This window comes from Heterocephalus glaber, unplaced genomic scaffold, assembly GCF_053883595.1.
Source record: "Heterocephalus glaber isolate CG9 unplaced genomic scaffold, H.glaber_assembly_v1.0 deba00001472, whole genome shotgun sequence".
NCBI classification, from domain to species: domain Eukaryota; kingdom Metazoa; phylum Chordata; class Mammalia; order Rodentia; family Bathyergidae; genus Heterocephalus; species Heterocephalus glaber.
Window position 1 is genome coordinate 9863713 of NW_028258315.1, and position 18846 is coordinate 9882558.

At 40.4% G+C, this 18846-nt stretch overlaps 1 protein-coding gene across 1 annotated transcript in view; it reads right to left on the minus strand.

Annotated features, from left to right (window-relative positions):
• Nucleotides 1-17705, minus strand: part of LOC101715907 (uncharacterized) — a 497493-nt gene extending 479788 nt beyond the window's left edge. Inside the window, 2 exon segments of the mRNA XM_087182557.1 lie at nt 6412-6778; nt 10580-17705. The gene's annotated coding sequence lies outside the window, so the exon portion shown is untranslated.
• Nucleotides 17706-18846: the final 1141 nt, after the last annotated feature.

Genomic DNA, 18846 nt, shown 5'->3' on the forward strand with positions numbered 1-18846 from the left:
CTGTTGGCTGAAGTCAAATGACTATTCTATATAAAGTTGCTGCTTTGGAATCATAGGACATAATCCCCCCAGCCCACCCTGCCAAAAAGCTAGGAGAACCTCACTGTGGGAGTATGCTGTTTAACTACAAAGGGAGGAATGGAAGCCCAGACAGCTAAAAGACTTTCAGAGTCAAATAGTCTATTAGCAACAGTGCCCAACTGGAACTTCAATTTTCTTCTTCCTACCCTTATCTTAGAAAGCTGTCCCTCTAGGATGCCACTGTTTATACCAAAAAGGGTATTTCCCAAGGAATGTAACTTTCCTCCAGTGAAAATCCAGCTGGTAAAATACAATTCAGAATCAACTAATAGTAAATTCTTTATATCTCAGTTTAGCTATCTTATCACACAGAATTTTCTACATTTTATTTCTCATCATAGTCCATTAGTTTGGACTCTTGAATTATTTTTTCAGAACTGTCTATTTAATTTATTTTAATATATGACCTTATGTGTCTTTTCCTTGGTCCTTTAATGAAATAAGTGGTCAGTATTGAGAGACAAATCTTCAGTGGGAAAAATCTACCAAAAGCTTTTAACTTTATCTTTACCAGGATAGTGACAATATATACCTCTGTGTATTTTACCTACCATTTCATGTTTTGCCATCTCTGTTAAATGGTCATTGAAAAAAAAATCTGCATCACTTGCTAGCCAGACATTACTGTCCTTAACCTTTAATGAGTGTCAACAGTGCTCTAGGCACCACACAGAGGCACCACCTCCACCCTGTATATCTAAATAATACATGGGAGAGCAGGTTGCACATGTGCATACATTTTAATCAATATGCATTTACTGCTGCTATAAATGACACTCAAACAAAGCTACTCCCCAGGTGTCATTACCACCTACAATAACCCAATGGACCTTCTCCCACTTCATATTGTTAAGTGTTTCTAAAAAGTTGCATGTAAATCAAATGTTAAATGCTGTCAAGGAACCCATTATCTCATGGAGAATCCCTTTATGAAACAATAGGTAGCATGTTACTAGCCTATAGAAAGTTGGAATAAAATTCTGGGGTTTTTTTCTATAGTTGTCTGTTTTGGATTCTAGGAAGCAATCCACTTCTTCATTTAACACTAAATCCCTACCGTACAGAAGGCAGAATGACCGAAGTGCCTACTTTCAACACAGAAGAGTAAAGCCATATATATCTATACCAAAAAATTTAAAAGTATATCCCCAAACTATAACAATTACAGTGTTATAGGAACAGTAAAAGAAATTCAGAGTGAAAAAGAAAAACTGACAACATATTAATAATGCATTTACAGCAATGCTAATATACTTTTTACATACAAATAAAGATAATTAATATTGGAAATTTGTGTAAGCGTTTCTTTTTATTAGTCCCTTTGATTTAGCTTTCTGGTAAATACGTCTTCATAAAATATTTAAATCACAAAATAAAATAAGCAGATGTCACTGGAGAGAATGTGAAAAAGCAAACCCTGTTCATCCTTTCAGAGGATACGTGGCATTACTAACTGCCACGACATGTACAAGCTATGTGGGCCAGCTGGTAAAAGTGCCTGTTAATTTAAAATAACCTGTTTGTTAATTGCTTTCAACCCAAGTCATTTTGCTCCTGCACTCTGAACCCTAAAGGTAGTTTGGAATAAGTGTGTCTGGGAACAAGGGGTAATTAATGTAAGCAGGAGGGCCTTGATGCAGGAGAGACCTGGATGCAGGCAGGGAAGGGCCTGGAACTGGTGTTCGCACTCTCAGGACCTGATCCAGCTGGTCTGTTGTTAGACTTTTTTTCTTTTTTTTTTTTTCCTTTTCCTTCTGCTGTCTAGTTGCAGGCTACCACTGAATGCTCCTGCCAAAGCGGACTATCCCATCAGCCCTCTGGCACAGAGCAGTGAGCAGTAGATAAAACCTTCCAGACACTCACAGCAGCCGCTGCCATCTTGGGAACCACAGCAGTGAGCAGGCAGCTCTGCAAATCCACTAACTGCCTCTCCACCTGCGTCACCTCCTCATCCCCAAGGTTCTTCTTGCTGCTGATAGTCATGGTGATTGCTTGACCTTGGGCCTTGCAGCTGGCGGACTTCCAGAAATCTCCTTGGATGAAAAGCAAGGTGTGCTGGAGTCTGTGTGCATGCACTCAGGCCCGAGCAGGGGCAGGGAAGAAAAGCCAGCTGAAGTTGCCTCCAGCCGGGTCTTCCCTGGGAGGCAGAAATGACGCCATCTTCACTCTCCCAGCTTCTCCCTGCCCATGGAGACCAGGCTGCCATTACCTCCAGGGTGAAGGGAAGCAGCAAAAAAATAAAAATAAAAAATGACAGAGAGACATGGATTGTATTTTTCCAGTCTGTTGAACCTTACTTTCCTGCATACCCAAAAAAAAAAAAAATTGTTCTGTCAGTTATTTAAACACGACTGTAGCATTTTCAGACATAAGTGACACACACAGGTTTTTATCTGATTGATCCTTCTCTAACTCTTTGAAGTCCTGGGTCCATCCAAAAAGTTAGGTCAATTTATAATTTTCCAGTGATCGTGTGTGTTTCTGTGTGTGTGTTGCCAAATGAGGAACCAGCATTAGGGCAATGGTTAATATAATATTAGTTAGTGTAGCTGACATCAAAAATCACACTCAATCCCTAGTTCAATCCCCATACCAAAAAAAAAAAAACACACACACACTCAAAAGACTAAGCTGAGGAGAAAGCAGGCAGACCAGTTTTCCCAGGACACACGCTACACCCTTGGTGAAAAGCTGCCTTTTCTTGGCAAACTCACTTTTGCTTTAATGTAGCAGGGAAGCGTGTGTCATAATGGAATGATTATGCCCAGTTTCACTGAGGTTGGGAACTGGGAGGCCCTTGGGAAAACCTGGAGAAACTTTTCCTGTGTTGAGCCCAGTATGCCACAAGGACAGAAATGTGATGAAATCATTATATTGACATCATTTGGTTTAATTCCATTCCCAAAGGAGTTCTGCTTACATCCAGTTTTCAGACCTTATAAGAACTCAAAGCAATGGCCATATGGGCCAACTTAAATGTGTTCTACTTTTACTTTTTTAATAGTTTCAAAGACTTTTCAAACTTTTCTTTCCTTTTTGCTTTATCCTTACAACTCTCCTGGAGAGAAATTATCTACTTTCTTCAAGTGTGCAAACTGAGATTTTTATTTTGAAAAAAATATTAAAATGGTAATTATGGTAAAATGATGAATTTGGGGTTAAGCACACCTCTTTGGATTCCAAATGGCTATTTTTATTTTATCTTTGCACTGAAAATTCTCTGGCTTTTGCTAGCTTTGTTTGGCTAGAGATGGTGTGAGGACACACTAGTCCCTGCTCAGCACGAACCTGAACCTGAGCCCTAGGAATTTCCCAAACCGGTGCGGCAGCAAAGTGGGTGACACACTCTTGCCAAAGTGTTCATGTCCATGACTGGGTTCCGCACTTTGTCATACTCTGTTAATCCATCTTTGTCTCCTTTCTCTTTCATCACTTATTTAGAAGGCAGCCTTAGGGCAAAGTGAAATCCCAATTCCACTTTGTATGTTTTCGTTATCTTTAATTTTTTATAGTCATTTTTATCAAACAAGTTCACAGCAGCTTTTGAGTTAGGTGACTGAGATATTTGTTTGATTAATCAAAAACGTGCTAAGGGGTAAGTACACTCAGAACTATACGGGTCAAGATTGCATTTTTATTTTATGATGACTCATTTCCTATAAGTAACAACTATCATTCTCCAAGTTCAAAAAAAACCTGTCTGGAGTATATTATAAAATTCCCACAACACCTGCCTGTGTTTTTAAACTGAGATTTTCCTTCTGGGAGTCACTCAAAGGAGTAGTAATACTGATGTTCGTGTTCACACCTATGGATTTAGAAAAGTCTCCCTCACAGATCAGATTCCCAGAAAGATTTTAAGATTCATCTTCCTGAGTTTCCCTTACTAGCACGTCTATGTTTCTCCTTTCTGTTTCATTCTGTAAAATCACTGTGTGTTCACAAATCTGTCCTTCCACCTCCGTGTACCTCTTTTCTTCCTCTCACTCTGAAAGCCTCCTGGAACCCCTGCTTCCTGGCCACATCCCCAGGCCCACCCTTCGCACAATAATGCACACGCACACCTGCGATCTGAAATACGCAACCAGAAACTCCATCTTTCACCAGCCTGCCCTGCCCAACTCTTCCTGTCTCACTGAGCACAGGGCTCAGAGACTGGTTCCAAATGACTGCTCCCTTATTTACCTTGCACCTCTCTTCCAAGATGCCCAAGTGTTCTGTAAGTGCCTCACACGTCTGTCACAACAGTTCTTTGACACAGACCCAGTTTGTCAACAGACATCCTTACTCCTAGACCGGAGCTGAAGGCCATGGATCTTCAGGAAGTCAGGCAACTCCCAGAGTCAGGGCAGAGCGGAGAATGCCCCAGGCCACAGTTCACAGAGCAAACCATGCACACAACAGTCTCCACTGACCACCATTTGTCCAGGAACAAACAAAACACAAAGTTTCAAAGAGGAAAATCTGCTTTCTCTAACACTGAAAATATCTGTGAAAAACTCCTGTATGTCCAAAATGATGGTTAATAAATTGACACCAGAGGAAGAGGCCTTGCTTAGGAAGCAGTATCTCGAGAACTTGGAGCAAGGCCTGAAGGAAGGCACAGAGAGAGAAAAGACAAAGTAGAACAACACTCTCCCAGAGGCTTCCAGACACCAAAATCTCAGTTTTTGCCAAGAATGTAAATAAATCTTTGGTATTATCCAGAACAAAAGAGAAGGAACATACATTCTTGACCTTTATCTTTATATAAGACCTGACCAAAAGTGGTGTCTTTAAAATTATCCCACATCATTGTCATCTTTTCTTAGACACAGTGGAATTATTTCTTTAAATTTCTTTTGCCTACCTTTGGTTTACTTAAGAGTAATATAAATAACATAAATTTCTTACAGCAGAGTTCTTTAGTGCAACTGTTTGTTATGACATAAAAATGGAAGGGCTGCTTCCTCATTCAAGTTTGGGCCCTGTCCTGGGTGCCTCGTCACATGGAGGTGGACAGCACAAGTGACCTTCAGGTGACTGATGCAGGGATCTCTGTGATAAGAGATGAGCTCATCTTAGGCTTTTAAAAGTGTCACTCGAGAAGATATTTTCTCATAGCTTCTCTTCCCTACCTTTTATGTCTTTCTTTTTTTAAAATAAAATCCTTTTGTCTTTAAGAAAATTTATGCAAAAATCATACATTCATGATTTTAGCAGCTACCAAAGAAAAGAGTAAAGGAAAAGCAACTTGTTTCTTTATTTTGGGTGAATAAGGATCAGGAGCTATTTTTCTCTTTTCATCATTACTGACATTTCTATTCCTCTCTTATTCTAAGCAAGAAATTTAGGTTGACTTTGTTAAGGAAGTTCCATTTTTCCAATCATTCTTTCAGCAAGTTAGAAGTTGAAAGCAATGTGTTTTGTATGAATTATAACTTCCCTGCTGAATATTCTACAGGAACATTTTTTCAGAAGTTTCACAGAGCATTTTTATGTTACTGTGATTCTTTTCCTGTGGTCTCTGAGAAGAAAACTAAAACCTTGTTCTCTAGGCAGATATTTCTGTTTGATAAAAGAAGAAAAGCCTTTGTCATTTCTTTCCCTTTTCAAAGTCATTGTTGCTTTAAAATTTGTTGTTGTTTTCTGTCCAGATATTTGACATCTATTTTGTGCTGCACAGACCTGACCTAGGAGCATGAGGCAGGGAGAAAGAAGGGCTCTGCTCTGAGGGGTATCAGAGCCCTGCTGTCATGTGTGGAAGGAGGTCACAAGTTATAAAGCCACAGGGAAGACCTCCTGTGCATAGGAGGAGGAAGGGACCTATTAACTTTTACCTTTCCCCCACCCCACTGTCCCACAGGGTCTCCACTTCTGCTTCTGACCAGTCTTGCAGGACCCTTGTTTATTCTCCACCTTCTCATCCACCTCCTGAGGCCACTTAGCTCCAGTGCAAGTGTCCCACAGTAACTGCAGGCGATGGGTTCCCCCACAGACACCAATCCAAGGGTTCTTGAATCCTTGATCCTTTTAAGATGGTACCGTATTTGCATAGAACCTATGATGCTTGGAGCCCCCTCCCTGCATATTTTAAATCATCTCTAGATTCTTTATAACACCCACTACAATGTGAATGCTATGTAAATAGCTGTTGTACTGTATTGGTTAGGGAATAATCACTAGAAAAAGTCTGTGCATGTTCAGTGCATATGCAATTTCTTTCTTTCAAATATTTTTGATCAACAGTTGGTTGAATCCATGGATACAGAGATCTGATTTCTCTGCTGCTGTGGATGGAGAAAAAAGAGGAAAGAGAAAAGGGATGCAAGAGATTACAGTGCTGCTCACCTCTAAGTGGGTCCAGCTCCCTCACCATCAGCTACTAATCAGCTTCCAAGTATCCTCGGGTGAGGTACCCGCTGAAGGATCATACTAGCTAGAACCAGCCTCGAGTTCCTGACTGACTTTGTCTTCCAGCATCTGGAACTCTTCCCTCAAAGTGCCCTTGTAGCAGCTCCTGTTTTCCGCTCTTCCTAGTCCTGCTGACTACAAGAAAGCCAAGGGATTCTTTGGGTTTCCTTTTGGAGGTCCAATCGAGTGACAAAAAGATGCTGGAAGGCAAGCCATCAAAACACAAGCAACAGGCTGAGGATGCAGTTCAGTGCTACAGCACTTGCCTAGCATACTTTTGAGGCCCTGGGTTCCATCCCCAACACTGCAAAAAAAAAAAAAAAAAAAAAAGTAATACTAGATTAGCAAGATATTCTTTCAGTATTTAGAACTTGGCAGTAAGTTCATTTTTTTTCTCCTTTCACATCCCTACAGTCCCAAAGTCCAACTGAGCATTAGCTGAGAATACATTACATAAAGACCTAAAATTAAAGCAAAATAAATGTACCCATGGGAATGGAATTAATATGAGAAAATGAAAAAATGGAAACAAAGTCTTTGTAAATAGGGAGGGATGGAGGGGTTGAAGGGAGGGCAGGGAAAGGAGGAAAAATAAGAACCAAGAGTGATTATGTGAAGGTGTAAATTTCCAATGATGAATATCATTATATTGTATACCTAAAATGTACCAATAAATTTAAATTTAAAAAAAAAATAAATGTACCCAAATATTTGAGCTACCTTAGAAGAAGTAAAATTGAATTAGAGAGTTGTTTTACTATTCTTCATGAGATGAGTAGCTTAAATTGAAATAAATAAGTAAATAAAAGTGATCAGTGCTCTGCAGCAGAGTCAAAGATTGGTCAAAGGTCAATTGCCGATGTGGCTAAAGAGCAGATGCAGTGGCCAGCAGACTAGCGTTACCTACGCCACTCCATGGGCTGAGCTCACAGGGCTAGTCCTGGGGCCTGTAGACATGGGACAAGAATGACCCTAATAAGAAGCCTCAGTGGACTGAAGGGTTCAGGATGAGGACCCGTCATTTATTTTGCCAACAAAACTTCAATTCTAGATGCAACTGGAAAGAAACAGCCAAAGTCATGAGCATGCTTCACAGATTCAAATTTCCAAGTCATTCAAAGGCACAGGTAAGTTTTTAGAACAATTTTTAAATAAGCTCTGATAGCTGCCTGTGCATATTTAGATACTGTCACCTCACCAGATAACTCAGCTACAAGCAGTGAAATGTTAATTAGCACTATGCCACACTGATCTGCTCTGTAAAACATGAAAAGGTCCCAGGTACAATGTCCTCCAGTCTGGCCAACTGATGGGTTTTTCCCATCAGCAGTCCATAATTTAGGACATGGCCTCAGGGATTTCTTGATCATCTTATTAGAGCTGTAGTGAGCAGCTTACTGGAGATCTAAGTTCTCAGGCATGAGGCCCTTCAGGCTAAACTGAGGAAGCCCAAGAACTCAGTGCCATTCCATTAAATTTGGAACACAAAATAAGCTGCAAAGGAACTGATCTGAAAACCTGGGTAGAAAGAGAGCTCTGAGCTCCCCAGCCCTCTCCCCACCCATAAGGATCTGACATTTACAACACAAAGCTATTAGCATGGGCTCAATTCAGGGATGTCCTCAAAGGGAGTAAAAAGAAAGGGCAAAGAACCCTAGCTCATCACTTGCAAGACCCAGGCAATGGACTTTATAATAGAAAGTAGAGTATCTAGGAAGGTGGACAAGATAAAACTCCTGAGCACATATTCTACTGAAAGGAAAACTCTGAGGCTTTCTTTGTTATGTCACTGAATACTGCCTGAAGCTGTGTACAATCTGCCAATTGCCTGACACCCTCCTCAACATTCTTCATTTATCTTTTCCCAAAACTTTCTTCTCAAACAAAATAGAATAGCCAGGGTATCTCCACAGCCATGAAAAGTGGGACGTCAGTGAGTTGGAATGAATGAGAGGCAATGATAGTAGTATGTGTTGCTGTTCATTCAGTATCCCTGATAACTCTAAAGACAATGCTTATCTAATTATGTGTATATGTATATAGTGTGTGTGTGTGTGTGTGTGTGTGTGTGTGTGTGTGTGTGTGTATATATATATATATATCTCCATGGACAAAACTGAGAGGAGGGAGTTGGTTCGTGTAAATATTTATGTCTACCTAGAGAGTCTAGTCCCAGTAGTGAAAATCTCAGTACTGTCCCAATGTTAGTCAAGTACTAAAAGATAAATTCTCATATATTATAGGAAACAACAACAAAATCCTGTTACAGAAAATATAAAACAAGATTTGAGGGAATTTTAATCCTTTATAATTCTAAAACATATTTTCCACTGTATCCAGAAGAGATGCCCCACTCAAAGGATACTAAAATAGACTAGTGCTATTCAACTTCACTGTCTGGAAAGCGAGTGACTTTGGTGATGACGGTCTTCTCTCAAAGGAAATCAGGCTATAAAGAAAGTCTGGCCAATGTCAAATTAATTTAATATTGTCCACACCATACAAAACTCTGGATGTGATCTCATCACGGACATGCCCAAGGTTTATGTGAAAAACCAGGTCTCTGTTTGCATTATTTGGGCTGCCAGTCACTACTAGGTCAGGCACTCTCCAGTGCACTTGTCCCGAACACTGTTATAAGATGTCACAGTGGTGATTTGAATGGGCGATTTCCAGAATGGCATTTAGGAAAAACAAATGAAACCCAAAAGACATGATGTCATGGAAAGAGCACCACACTAGTTACTGTACTACCCCAAATGCTTTCAGTGAACTAGGAATAGCATGGAAAATTATAACAGGTGTTTTGCCTATTTTTAAACCCACCTCAGCCCATTGATGAGATAGAACAGGTTTAGAAAAGGCTTTATTCCCTAGAAGGGCAGTAGCCTTAGAAAGAACAATGAAATTTCCAAATCTTTTTAAAAGGATAGACCCTTACTATCTTGGAAAAGGTTTTTAGTTCAAAACAAGCTCACAAAAATTAGAATACTAAGTATTCTCTTTGTTTACGTCTTGATGCAAGGAATAATGTTAGTTTCTTACATATTCTCTTTTTAAGTTATCTGTATCTATTGAAGTGTGGGTGTCTTCATCTGCTTTGTGTTACTGTAACAAAATATCTGAGTTTGGGTACCCTATAAATAGAAGAGGTTTATTTAGCTCACTATTCAAGAGATCCAAAAGCACAATACATCCATTTCTGGCGAAAGGCTCCAGGAAGACAGCATCACCTGGCAAAGAGTCCATTCAAGAGTGAATATGGCTACAGAAGACTAAGAGAGTGAGGGGGACTTGGCCCTCTTTTGTAACAACCTGCTCTCGTGGCAACCAGTGCCCTCCTACAAGACCTAACCCTTTCCATGAGCCCAGCATTAGTCCCTTCTCAAGAGCCGTCATGACCCAGTCCCACCAGGTGCCACCTCTTAAACATTCCGCACCTCGAAATACCATTACTTTGGGGACCAAGCTGGCAGGGTATGAACCTTTGGAGGAGGACCCATAACCACACCACAGCAGTGGGTAATTATAACAACAACCATTTATCAAGCACTTAGCATGCACCAGGCATGGTCTATGCCTTTTATATGCATTAAACCATGTACCATTCATGCAATCCTATGAGGATTCTGTTGGGAGAGTCAAGTTAATACATGTGAAGCACTTAGACAAGTGCCCAGTACAGAGTGAGTGTATATAAACATATGCTACTTTAGCTAAGATATTACAGATTAAAAAGCATGCATTCAAAATAATTTCAAGTATCATCGCTGAATACAAAAATATTCCCTTCAGTGGCACATTTTCTACATTTCCAAAAATCACCACTAATGCAGGTGCCAATCAGAGGACTAAACCCTCCTTCCATAAAGCCCACATTCACGCCATGATGATGGTAGGAAGCACAGGCATGGCTGGTGAGAAGGAGGCAACTGACCAGGGGAGGTCAGGACCCTGGCTCCTGTGCCCTAAGCCACAGAGAGCAAAAGGTTCACCGCCACCATGCAAACCTAGGTTCAGGAATTGATTTCAAATCAGGTCCTTAAGGATAATGTGGAGGGTAATTATAATCATTATTGTTATTGTCATTATACCTTGCAATTACCTTGGCTTAATTAATTCCAACTTGTGAAGTGCTTGGAGATCTTCAGATGAAAGGTGCCACGTTACTCTGAAGGGTCATTATTCTTCTGCTGCTCCTTTCATCCAAGGTGATTATAGCTCTTCACAAGCATTAATTAATCCTCATAACAGCCCCAGAAAGCAGATAAGCGTAGGAGTCACCTGCGCTGGGTCCAAGAGAGACATTTACCCAAGGAGTTTAGTGATAGCTGTTGGTACCAGTTGGGCTGTGGGAGGCCCCCAAATCACAGGGCTTTGTTACTTGACCATCAGCAATTTGTACGATCTCCCAGTTAAGTGACAATGCAATGAAGAACAATACCAACACAGCCTAGTTTCTTTTAAAATGATTATGTAGGGGTAGAGATGTGGTACAATGTGTGTTTAGCATACAAAAAGCCCTAGGCTCAATCCTCAGCACCAAAAAAAAAAAAAGAGAGAGAGAGAAAAGGATAAAACAAGATTATGCAATTTATACCCAGCAAGAGATACCCTCGAAGGCTTAGTTATGGTGGAAGAGGTGAGGGGAAGGAATACATGTATTAATTTTCAATGACTCAGCAACTTTATAATCAAATAAAATATTTTCATGTGTCCTATAGTAAAGCATTTGCCCAAAGTCACAAAAGTATGGAGCCTAAATTGGAATAGCCCTTAGTTCAAAATCACTGACTGAGTTAGATTTTCACTGAGATGTATTAATTATCTTCTTTACCACTGTTTACACCCCCACTTGAAGGTGAAGGGCATTTGAGAATAAAACACCATGAGGGAGGAATCTTATAGACACAAGTCAGTACATTTTAATAGAATTTTTGAGGAGATTTTCCCCTATAGCTTCTAATCTGTTTTTAGCAAATATAAAAAGAGCAAAAGATTTGTGAAAAACAGGTCATACATCCCGCTGATTTTCAATCTGAAAATCCCAAATTGAAAATGTACCAAAATCTGAAGCTTTGGGGACCCAACATAAAATTCCACATCATGAAACTTGGTTTTACACACAAAATCATTAAACATGTATAAAATTACCTTGCTTCTGCATGTATAATTGTACATGAAACATAAATGAGGGAACATGAGGAACATGAGGGTCATTTTCTCAAGATACTCTATATATATGTTCAAAACCTGAAAGAAACAAATCTGAACTCACAAACATTTCCAAGAAGGAATAATCAACCTGTATAATACGGGAGCTTGACGCACATCAAAGATACTTGTTTTCTTCTGCCGAAGCTTAGGAATTTTTGTGCCATTTGCTTAGAAATGTGTGTGAGTGACTGAGACTCATGTGTTAGACTGGGTCTTGGTCCTACAATGGGGACAAGGTCCCCAGCCCAGATTTCTCAGAACAGGCTGGGAGTCGCTCTGTCCTCTCCGCAGGGACAGGGTGTCCACACCCTGGTGGCAGCCCTGGTGAAGAGGAGACGGACAGGACTTGCCTAGCACACTTGGCACTGAACTGAATTCACCTGGGCCAACAAACACTATTATTGCACCGTCACAAATACTGATGATGATTGTTCCTCACATTACTATCATTATTGCTGTTACCATCAAATATAATAAACTCATAATTACTACTGGACATTCATCACAGAGCACAACCTCAAAACAGGCTCCACAGAGCTTTATAATCTAGATGGGCAGAAAAAGAAACTCCATCTATTAAGTGCAATTAAAATAGCCAGAATCTGTTTTTCACCATGGATTGCTGTTTTCAGAGTATACAAAATTATTCACCGAGGTGTATATGTGCAGTAAAGGTTGGCTTTTCAGGAGAAGGAAATCTTTTTGAAATACTGCTATCCCACACTTCCCAGGACATCTTGGCATATAGTAAGTGCTCAATAAATTTTTGTTACTCTCTGAAAGTAAACTGTATTAACCTGTTATCTAGGCAGCATATTTTATCCAGAGTAGAAAAGTTACTAAGACATATACAGCTGATGCTCCATGTCTGTGGGTTCTGTATCCATATACTCAACTAGTTGCAGATTGAAAATAGTCAACAAAATTGTGTCTGTATTTAACACATATAGACTTCTTTTCTTGTCATTATTCCTTAAACAATCCAGCATGACAGCAATGTGCCTGGCATTCCCACTGTATTACATACTATAAGGACTCTGAAGATAACTGGAAGTCCACAGGATGGTGGTCATAGGTTACATGAGGATGTTTAGCTGAGGGACCTGTGCATCTGGCGGTTTTGGCATTGGCAGAAGTACCAGAGCCAATTCCCTCTGACACCAAGGGACAACTCTTCTTATTTTAATAATACATTTTAGTAGTTAAATTCATCTCTTATGATTTGATTGAATGGAGGTCTTACATTTAATATTGCTTCATTGAGCACCAATTATCATAACACTAAGTATTGAACATTCTAGTAATTCTAAGACCTAGTTTCGGGGGACTATTTTTTGTTCTTTTGGTTTTTATGGTATTAGAAATTGAAGCCAGGGCCTTTGCACTGAAATATATCCCTAACCCTTTTAATTTTCTGAGGCAGGGTCAAGCTAAGTTGCCCAGGCAGGGTTCAAACTTGTGATCCTCCTGCCTCAGCCTCCCAAAATTCTGGGATTATAGGCATAAATCATTACACCCAGCTCAGGGAAGAGCTGTTGATGAAGACAATGGAAAGACAGCATGAGAGCTCCTAACAAAAGGAAGAATGAAGCCAATACAAACTGAGAAAGCAGGAGATTAGGAAGCTGACTGCGTACCTCACTGGATCTCCTGAAACCAGACCTTGCCTTGTAGGTAAAGCCAACTGCTAGCAGAAGCTTCCCCCAGTTCCTGCCCATGTGAGTGAAGCTCTGTGCATTGGATTTACAAATCCCGCTTGCATTGGTGGAGCTGCTGCCCAGGCTCCTGTGCACATGCTCCTCCCACTGGAGCTCATCTGTCACTGTGCGGCTGGCTGGTGGGGAGGCCCCTTTCTCTGAGTCTGCAGGAGGGCCAGCCCCCCACGACTGCTCTGACTCATGCGCTGGGACCCCCCATGACTCTTTAGCATCTACTCTAAAGAGGTAATTCTAATACATACAAGGCTAAAGTCAGTCATCCTGGAGTTTTATTTATTGTGTCTGTATGCAGATGGTACTCAAAGTATTTAAGCACATTTGACCGCCCAGGATCCATGATTTATTGCAGGAGGTGGCAAAGAGAGGCAGACTTGGCATGGGCCCCTCACAGGTATAGAAGGATGAGGACACCACCGGGCAGCTGGCTTCTCGGCAACCAATGACAGGGAGACCTCTCGTCACATTAGTTTTCTAATCAGAACTGCTGGCCCAAAGCACATCCCCATCTCCACTAGAAGCACTTCATATATTTCTCTGTGTGTATGAATCTGTCTCTTTTTGTTGTACCAGAATTTACTGGCCATTATGCAAGTTTAAAAAAAATGATGCCCACTATCAAAAGATTGACTGGCTTTCCAATGGGAAGGTTCGTAGAGTGCAAAGTGACAAATTTGGAAATCAAATGAGGACAAAACATAACTTCCCTATAATGGAGCGAAGGCCCACCCAACCCTCTCCCTTCTTTCCTCCAACTTTATTATTCATACCTCTGCCTTTTATCTCTGTGCTCCTTTGTTTTGTTTTCCAGGTGCCCAGCAAGAGTGGCAGCAGAGAGCTCTGGGTTCTGGGCGCGACTCTGCAGCCAGCTGGATCGCACTGAATTAGTCAAGTACTTCATTATCTCTCCTTTCTGCACATTTGGCTCCAGGTAATAAATGCCCAAACAAGACAGCCTTCTGCTGCACTGTCTGTGAAGTTCCAGGGTCTGGGCCAATTCCACAGCTCAGCTCTGTGCCCTGGGAGGGCACTGAGTTTCATCCCTGCCTGCAGTGCCTCCCAGCCCGCATTTAGTTATAGCAGTTCTCTAACCATGGAGCTGCTGATAACGGCCGGCTTGGGAGCCCTGGAGCCCTGGGAGGCCTGGCTGAGTTGGGGGACCGGCTGGAGAGCCAGCCCAATTATGATGTTGGGAGAGATGTCCGCTCCTAGGGAGCTGCTCTTGTTAACAGGCAGTGGGGCTGGGGCCCGAGGCAAGGCCGTTCTGACAATGCATGAGCAGAAAATCACATCTCTAGGCTTGGTGGGTAAAGCCACAGGGTGGAATTCTGAAAAATAATCAAAAGGCCACCCTTCGAGAGTCATGTCAGAATAAATCAGGATGTTAATTGCATAGCCTTTTCCGGTTTGTTAGTAGATCTGAAATAAGGAGCTGCTTAACCTTCGAGGGAAGGAAGATCCAGGTTGAGACCTCCAATCCAACTGCATTGTCCTCTGCCTGCGGTTTAACCCTCCCTAGGTGGACTGGCACTGTTGCACACTGCCACAGGACCTCCAAAGCCTTCCTTCTAGTTGATGGTCACCCAGACACCTAAACCCAAGGGTGCAGAATCAACAAGATTGAGCTCTGCTCTGTCCCTTTTCAGCCAGCCCCACAGAGGAACTTTTAGGGCAACCAGGCTGCAATGTCATAGAATTTTAAATGCATTTAAGAAAATCTGGCTAAAGGGGTGATATTTTAAAGATAACACTATTTTACTGTAACTACGGGTAGGGAAGTGGGTGACCTATAAGGAAGGCTAAAAATCAGGACTCATGTATATCCCATCTTAAAACAAGAGATCATTTCACATTCTTGATTCACCATGAGAAAATCTACAGAGACAGGGAAAGTATGACCAAATCTCATTTTATCAAAGTTTACAGCAGTCCTTATCAAAGAAAATGGGAGAAGGAGCTCTGAGGTGAGACAGGGAACCCCTCCCTTTGTACCCCTACTCCAAGTTAAGGACCAAAGTGACAGAAAAGCTTTCCCTGGCAACAAAGCTCTAGACTTGAAGCATTTAGATAAAAATATCAATGACAAAATACTGCTAAATTAATCCAACTTCTTTTGATTATTGATGTCCTACTGTTTTGTACCTGAAATAACATACAAGATGCATCAGTCATTTATAAATTATTCATTCAGTTATTTTGGCAGCAGTGTCTCTCCATTTATCAACTGATAAATGTACAGAAGATAAGAAGGTAATTTTATAGTCTCTTGACATTTACCTTTAACATGATTTTCATATTTAATAAGGGGGAAACACTAATGAAATACATCTGACAACACTGTAGGCATCACAGATTAACACCAGCAAAAATGAGCCTGATCAATGAATCCAAGAGTTGGTTCTTTGAAAGATTAAATAAAATAGACAAACACTTAGCCAACCTCATCAAAAGAAGGAAAGAAAAGACCCAAATCCAAGCAATTAGGAATGCAACCACAATGGATCCTGCAGAAATCCAGAAGATCATCTGTACCTGCTTTGAGAGCCTCTACTTTAATAAGAGGGAAATTTCAGAAAAAATGGACAGATTCCTAGATACATTTGAATTAACAGAGCTAAATCAAGATGATATAAAAATTTTAAATAACCCAATATTAGTCAATGAAACTGAAGAAGTAATAATAATTTTTAAAAACTACCAACAAAGAAAAGCCCAGGTCCCTGATGTATTCACTGCTGAATTCTACTACAACTCTAGAGAAGATCTACTGCCATTATTCCTCAAACTCTTTAACGAAATTGAAAGGGAAGCAATGTTCCCAAAGTCATTCCTGGAAGCAAGCATTACCCTGATACCAAAACCAGAGAAAGGCCCAAGCAAAAAAAGAGAACTACAGGGCAGTCTCCCTAATGAATATAGATGCAAAAATCCTCAATAAGATACTGGCAAACAGAATGCAGCAAATCATCAAGAAGATTATACACCATGATCTGCAGGATTCATCTTAGAGATGCAGGGATGGCTCAATATATGCAAATTAATAAATGTAATTCAACACATTAACAGAAGGAAGGACAAAAACCATATGATCATCTCAATAGACACAGAAAAAATGTTTGAAAAAGTCCATCACTCATTCATGTTAAAAATCCTACAGAAAATTGGACTAGAAGGTCTTTATCTCAATCTGATAAAAGCCATCTATAACAAACCAAGAGCCAAAATTATACTAAACTGAAAGCTTTCACTCTAAAATCAGGAACAAGATAAGGATGCCCACTATCACCACTCCTATTAAAAACAGTTCTGGAAACACTGGCCAGAGTAACTAGACAAGAGAAAGAGATAAAAGGAATACAGATAGGAAAGGAAGAATGTAGATTATCATTTTTTGTGGATGATATGGTAGTCTACAGACAAGACCCCAAAAACTCCACCAAAAAAATGATTTAATAACCAAATTTGGCAGAATATAAAGTCAACACTCAATATAGTGAAAACGGCCATAGTTCCAAAACTGATAGCATTCCACACAAAACTAGAAAAAACAATCCTAAAATTCATATGGGACCAGAAGAGACCTAAAATAGCAAAAGCAATTCTGGGCAACAAGGGCAAGGCAGGGGACATCATAATCCCAGATTTGAAATTATACTACAAAGCTACAGTGATTAAAAACAGCACAGCACTGGCAAAAAAAAAAAAAAAAAAAAAAAATAGGCTCAAGGATCAGTGGAGCAGAGTAGAAAATGCAGAAACAACTCCAAGCGCATTCAAAGAGGTCAGCACCCTCACTGGAAAACAAAACCTCTTTAATACACGGTATTGGGAAAACTGACTTCCCATAGGCCAAAGATTAAACTTAGACCCATCTCTCTCACCATGCACAACACCAAAATTTAAATGCATCAAAGATCTAAATATAAAAACAGAAACACTTAATCTGCTGGAAGATAAAATAGGTGAAACTCTTGAAGACATAGGTATAGGCAAAGACTTTACTAATAAAACCCTGCTCACACAGGAAATATTATAAAGAATCAACAACTGGGATCACATCGAATTAAAAAGCATTTTTGCACAGCAAAAGAAATCAACAGAGTGAAGAGACAATCCACAGAAAATGGAAAAACAAACTTTTTTTTCCAGCTACTCCTCAAAGGGGTAATATTTAGAAATATAAAGAGCTCAAAAAGTCAGAACCCCCCAAACTTAAAGACCCAATCTAAAAATGGGCATCTGAAATCTCAGATGAAGTACAAATAGCAAATAAATAAATGAAAAAGAGGTTCCATACCACTGGTCTTTTGTGAAATGCAGATTAAAACAACACTGAGATTCCATCAATGGATTAATGGATAAAGAAAATGTGGTTTTTATATACAATGGAATACTACAAAGTAGTACTTTGCCATAAAGAGAGTATTACTGTACCATAAAAAAGGATAAATTTGAGACATTTTTAGGTAAATGGATGTACCTCGAGATCATAATTTTAAGTGAAATAAATCAGACACAAGCTTTAATATTTTATTGTTTCTCTTGAGTGGGAAACCCAAAGGGTAAATCGGGAGGGGAACACAATGGAGGATTGGGAAGTAGGAATAACATGTTCAAATGGGAAGGGGAAGGGGGAAGAAGGGAAAAGGGTATTTTAAAAATTACAGAATGGAAGGAAGAAATAGAAACAAAGCTTCTGTAAATGGGGAGGGGATGAAGGGTTGAAGGGAGAGGAGGGGAATGAGAGAAAAAGAATTAAGACATATATAGGTACAAATTCTCTATGATGAATGTGATCATTATGCATGTCAAATATGTACTGCTACAAAAAATAAAATAAAATAAAAAGGTTCCTGTCTCTACTGCCTTAAACAAAGTACCAAAGGTTTTACTATGAGGTAAATGTAAGAGGTATTGTTTCTCAAGTAGCTCCATCCTGCTTAAGAGGTACCCTGCTTAGAGTCATCAAGTGGCTCAACAGTGGCTAAGGGAGGGTCATTGTGTGGGGGGTGGGGGTGGGGGAGGGTTCCCAGCCTGATCTCTTGGGAGTTTCAGAGGGTTAAGTAAATCCAACAAGTGGTTCTACACCCCTCTCCTTAAGGAGTTAGTGGGCCCCAGTATGGAGACAAAAAACCCTCAGTAGGGACTTCTTCTATGCTTCTATGAAAGACACTGTTGTCATCCTAGCTTCAGACAGAGACATCTGTCTCGTAAATACTTGAGTCTCACAAAGGATGCTCTGTGGGCTCAGATCAGGTCTCCTTCTGCACGAGACACCAACTTAAGGGCCCAAGACCTACTTGTCTCTCTCTACAGTCCCCAAGATGAGTCATGGAAGCCATATGAACCATGCCCTACAGATTCCACCAACTCTTCCCTAGACTGAAGCCTGATCAGTGGGAAAAGTTTGACCCTAGCAGTTTGAAAGAGGAATAATTTG